This window comes from Amblyraja radiata, unplaced genomic scaffold (assembly GCF_010909765.2).
Source record: "Amblyraja radiata isolate CabotCenter1 unplaced genomic scaffold, sAmbRad1.1.pri S68, whole genome shotgun sequence".
NCBI lineage: Eukaryota > Metazoa > Chordata > Chondrichthyes > Rajiformes > Rajidae > Amblyraja > Amblyraja radiata.
In genome coordinates, this window is record NW_022630162.1 from 44,606 (window position 1) to 50,605 (window position 6,000).

The following is a 6,000-nucleotide window of genomic DNA, read 5'->3' on the forward strand; positions in this document are numbered from 1 at the left end:
TCTGGAGCTCGCTGTATAACTCGGTTCTGGAGCTCGCTGTATAACTCGCTCGGCTCTGGAGCTCACGGTATAACTCGCTCTGTTCTGTAGCTCACTGTATAACTCGCTCTGTTCTGGAGCTCACTGTATAACTCGCTCTGTTCTGGAGCTCACTGTATAACTCGCTCTGTTCTGGAGCTCACTGTATAACTCGCTCTGTTCTGCATCTCGCTGTATAACTCGCTCTGTTCTGGAGCTCACTGCATAACTCGCTCTGTTCTGGAGCTCGCTGTATAACTCGCTCTGTTCTGCAGCTCGCTGTATAACTCGCTCCGTTGTGATCCCAGATGTACTCCGCTCCCGCCCACAACGCTCTAGCTGAGGCGGCCGTTGCCAATAAAAACGGGGAGCGGCGGCGGGATACTTGGAGGATCGCTGCAGGTTCCCTTTGTGTGGAAATCAGACTGCGGTGTTGTTTACCTGCTGCTGCAAGTCCCGCCCAAATCAGCGATTGCCATTGGAACTGCGGCAAAGTGATTCACAGTCCGGAGCGGTGACAATGTGTCCGCGACTTATTGCCCAGTGTGTGGGCAGTGATGGTTTGTGGAGATGCCCCACTAGATAAACTTGTGTCCGTTGTATCGCTGTTCCTCCAGAACTCACAAAGGACTGAGTCCCTTTGTTCTCCCCTCTGTGGCCGACGTCTGGGCGCCGGGGACTCGGGCTAGAATGCGACAATGTTGATCCGCTATCGCTCGTTTTATCTTGGACGAAGCTCACTGCGAATTCCCTGGTTTTTAATTTCAAATTCATCATTTTTACTGGCGATTGGACGATGGTTCCGTTGCCTCGGCTGATGGATCCTTGTTGTGTTGAGGGTCTGAGTCTCGGGCTACAGGAGTAACCGAGAATCCCCCGTCATTCACCCTGGAATACTGGTCGGAATCGCCACAGTTGGTCGGATAACTGAAGCAGAAATGCATTTGTTGAGGTAAGGGTTTGAACGGGAACAACGGCGGGTAATTGGTGGTTGGTTGCTGAGACAGCAGGTGAGCAAATGTTGCTTTTATTTGTGTCTGGAGATACCGCAGATGCCGGTTTAAACCGAAGGGAAGCACTAAAATGTGGAATAACGCAGCGGGTTAGGCAGCATCTCTGGGGAAATATCTGGTGATATTTAGCGTGGGTCCCTTCTTCACACAGAAAGCCGGGGTGTGGCGAACAAGACATCATGGCGGCACAAGGAAAAATGATGACATCGCAAAAAATGCGAAAACAAGGAAATAACATTATCTCCCTCTGGCCCACCCTCTTCCGCTTGCTCCTCCCATCCCCCTGCCACCTCCCCCTCCATCTCTGCCCCTTCCTCACTCTGCCCTTCCCTCTTCCCCCTTTCCCTCTCACTCTGCCCCTCCCCTCTGCCCCTCCATCGCCCGCTTCCACAATCCTCTCTCTACTCCACCCTCCCGCTCCCTGCTCCCTTTCGACTCCCCCTCTCCGTTCTGCCCTCACCCACCTCCTCCGCTCCACCCCCTCCCTGTCTACCTACCACGCCCACTCACCCTCTCATTCCCTCCCAGTCTCCTTCTACCCCTCCCCTGCACATCTACCACTCAACCTCTTTTCCTTTATTTTTATCCCTCTAAACCCTCCCACGCCCATCTGGCTCTCCCATCGACTATCCCCCTCCCCTTTCTCTACCGCTCCATCGCCCATCCCATTTCTCTCCCCTCCTCCTTATCCCCATTCTCCTTCCGCTGTCTCCTTGTCCTTCATCGCCCTCCTACCCACCCCTCCACTTACACCCCCCTCTCGCTCATCCCCAACCCCCCGGCTTCCTCATCCCCCTTCCGCCCTTATACGCCCCCGCCCCTTCTTCACCTTCCCCATCTCCCTCCGCACTCTAACCCCCTTCCCCACACCCACACGATTCTCCACTCACCCCCTTCCCCTTCCCCACCCACTTCCTCATCCCCCACCATTTTCCTCTGAGCGTCCCATTTCTTCCCGCCCACCCTCTTCCTTTAATCCCATCGACCTCCCTCTCACGCCCCAGTCACCTCGCCCCTCCCCCTCTCATTTAACCCCCCTCCCCATTTAACCCCCATTATCCCTCCCAGCCTCTTCCCCTTCCCTTCCTCTCCTTCTCTCGTCCTTTATCTACCGGCCCCTCGCCTTCCTCGTCCCCCTACCAATCTCCCCCTCCACTCCTCTCCAACCTCCCGCCCCCACCATCTCACCCCTTCCCCTAACTCCCCTCCCTCTTCCCCAACATCATCCCCTCCGCCTCTTCTTCTTTGCCTCCCTCTCACTCTCACCTTCTCCTCCCATCGCTCCCCCTCCCCTTCCACCATTTCCGGTCCCCTTCCCTCTTCTCCCCTTCTCTTTTAACGCCGTTCCTCAACTTCACTCCCCCTCCCACTTCTACCCCCCTTTCCTCTCCACCTTCACTTTCCTCTCCTCATCTCCTTTCCTCTTCCCCTTCCTCTACGCCTTCCCTCCGTCCCCATACACTCCTCTCCTACCTTCTCGCCCCCTTCCTCTCTCCTCCTCTCCCATCTCCGCTCCCCCACCCCCCCTCCTCTCCCCTCTCCCTCCCTCCTCTCCACCACCCCGCCCCCTCCTCTCCTCCTCCGCTCCCCCTCCTCTCCCCCTCCTCTCCCGCTCCTCTCCCACCTCCTCTCCCACTCCCTTCCCATACACTCCTCTACCACCCCCCCCTCTCCCCCTCCTCTCCCCCTCCTCTCCCCCTTCGACCCCCCTCCTCTCCTCCTCCTCCCCACCTCCTCACCCCTCCCACCTCCTATCCTACACATAACCCCTCCTCACCTCCGACCTCTCCCCCTCCTCTCCCACCTCCGCTCCCCCACCCCCCCTCCTCTCCCCTCTCCCTCCCTCCTCTCCCCCTCCTCTCCACCTCCTCTCCCCCTCCTCTCCCACCTTCTCACCCCCTACCTCTAACCCACCACCCCTCCTCAACCACCTCCTCCCCCCCCACCTCCTCTCCCCCTCACAACCCCTCCTCTCCCCCTCTCCCCACACCTCCTCGCCCCCTCCTCTCCCACCTCCTCTCCTCCACGCCCACCCTCCTCTCCTCCGACCTCATCCCCCTCCTCTCCCCCTCCTCTTCCCCTCCTCTCCCCCTCCTCATTCACCTTCTCTCCCCCTACCTCTAACCCACCACCCCTACTCACCCATCTCCTCTCCCGCTCCTCGCCCACCTCCTATAGCCCTCATCTCCCACCACCTCTCCTCCACAACCCCCCTCCTCTCCATCTCCTCCCCCTCCTCTCCCCCTCCTCTCCCTATCCTCTCCCCCTCCTCCCCCCCTCCTCTCCCCCTACTTTCCCACCTCCTCACCCCCTCCTCTCCCACCTTCACTCCCGCTACCTCTCACCCACCCACTCCTCCTCACCCACCTCCTCTCACCCTCCGCTCCCATCTCCTCTCCCCTCCACCCCCCCTCCTCAATCCTGCTCCCCTTCCAACTCCTCTCTCCACCCTCTACCTTCTCTCCCCCTCCTGCCCCTCTCCTTTCCCCCTCCTCTCTCACCTCCTTTCCCCTCCCCTCCCACCTCCTCTCCCCCGCCTCTCTCCCTCCTCTCCCGCTCCTCTCCCACATCCTCACCCCTCCTCTCCCCCTCCCCTCCCTCCGCCTCACCCCCTCCTCTCCCACCTCCCTCCCCCACCCCCCCTCCTCGCCCCTCCCTCCCTCCTCTCCACCTTCTCTCCCCTCCTCTCCCCCTCCCCTCCCCCTCCTCTCCCACCTCCTCTCCCTCTCCTCTCCCCCTCCTCTCCCCCTCCTCTCCCACCTTCTCACCCCCTACCTCGAACCCACCACCCCTCCTCAACCACCTCCTCTCCCGCTCCCCTCCCTTCCTCCTCCCCCCCTCACAACCCCTCCTCTCCCCCTCTCCCCCCACCTCCTCGCCCCCTCCTCTCCCACCTCCTCTCCTCCATATCCACCCTCCTCTCCTCCGACCTCTCCCCCTCCTCTCCCTCTCCTGCCCCTCCTCTCCCCCTCCTCTACCCCTCCTCTCCCCCTCCTTCCCTCCTCCTCTCCCTCTACTTTCCCACCTCCTCTCCCCCTCCTCTCCCACCTTCTCTCCCGCTACCTCTCCCCCACCTCCTCCTCCTCACCCACCTCCTCTCACCCTCCGCTCCCATCTCCTCTCCGCTCCACCCCCCCTCCTCATCCCTGCTCCCCTCCCAACTCCTCTCCCCCTCCCACTACCTCCTCACCCCCTCCTGTCCCCCTCCTCTCCCACCTCCTCTCCCCTCCCCTCCCACCTCCTCTCCCCCGCCTCTCCCCCTCATCTCCCGCTCCTCTCCCTCATCCTCACCTCCTCCTCTCCCCCTCCTCTCCCACCTCCTCTCCAACCTTCCTCTCGCCCTCCTCTCCCCATCCTCTCCCACTTCCTCGCCCCCTTCCTCTCTTCCCCTCCTCTCCCCCTCCTCTCTCCTTTATCTGCCACCTCCTCCCCTTGCTCTCACCATACCCACCCACCTCCTCTCCCCCTCCTCTCTCTGCCTCTTATCCCCCTTCTCTCCCCATCCTCTCTCCCTGCTCTCTCCCTCCTCTCTCCCTCCACACTCCCTCCACTCTCCCTCCACTCACCATCATCGCTCCCCACTCCCCCTTCCTCTCCCCCCTCCTCTCCTTCCTCTCCCCTCCTCACATTCCCCTCATCTCTCCCCCTCCTCTCTCCCCCTCACCTCCTCTCCCCCTCCCTCATTACTAAACCCCCACCTCCTCTCCAACCTTCTTCTCACCTCCTCTCACTTCCTCTCACCCTCTTCCCTCCCCCCTCTCACGCCTCTCTCCCCTTCTCCTCCCCCTCCTCTCCCCCTCAACCCCCCTCCTCTCTCGCCCTCAACCCCCTCCTCTCGCCCCCTTCTCTTCCCCCTCTCCCCTCCTCTCTTACTCCTCTTTCCCCTCATCTCTCCCCTTCTTCTCTCACCTTCCTCTCACCTGCTCTTACTCTCCTCTCTCCCTCTCTCTCTCATCCTCCTCTCTCCCCTCTCCCCCCCCCTCTTCGCCCTCCTCTCGCCCTCTTCTCTCCACTTCCTCACCCCCTCCTCTCTCTTCCTATGGCTCCTACCTCTCTCCCCCACTCTCCCCTTCCTCTCATCCATCTTCTCATCCTCTCCCTCCTCTCCCGCTCCTCCTCTCCCGCTCCTCACTCCCCCTCCTCTCACATTCCTCTCGCTCCTCTCTCCCCTCTCTCTCGCCACTCTCCCTCCTCCCTCGCACTTTCCTCTTTCCCATCTCCCTTCCCTCCTCTTCTCCTCCTTTATCTCCCCTCTCTCCCCCACTCTCATCCCTCTCTCCCCTCTCTCCACCACTCTTCCACCTCCCTCCCATTCCTCTCCCCATTCTCCCTCCCTCCTCTATCCCCACGTTCTTCCCTTTCTCTCCCTCCTCTCCACCTACACTCCCCTTTCCTCTCTCCCCCCTCTCCCCCTCATGTCTCCCCCCTCCCTCCTCCTCATTCCCTTCTCTCTCCCCATCCTCTCCTCCTCCTCGCCCACCTGTCCCCCTCCTCTACCGCCCCCTTCCCCCATTATTTTCTTCCTCACGCCCACCTCTCTTCCCATCCTCGATAACCCCGCTGTCCCCCTCATCTACCACTACCTCTCGCCCCTTCTCCCCACTTTCCTCTCTCCATCTTAACCCTTCCTCTCCCACCTCCTGCTCCACCTTTTCCTCCCTCGACACCTCCTATTTACTCATCCCCTCTCCTGTCATCTCCCTCTCATACCTCACCACCTCTGTCCTCCCCTCCTCCTCTCTCTCCCCTTTCACCTTCCCGTACTTACCCAATTGTGTTGCCACCCCACCCCCCTCCACCCCTCACTCCTTGTTCCCTCTTCTCCCTTCCCCCTCACCCCTCTGCACCTCACCCTCCCGTTCTCCATTTCCCGCCCACCCATGCCTATCCCCCCCCCACAGTCCCCACCTGCCTCTGCACATCCCCTCTCCTTCTCCTCCTACCACCTTCCCTCCCTCATTATTCCCTC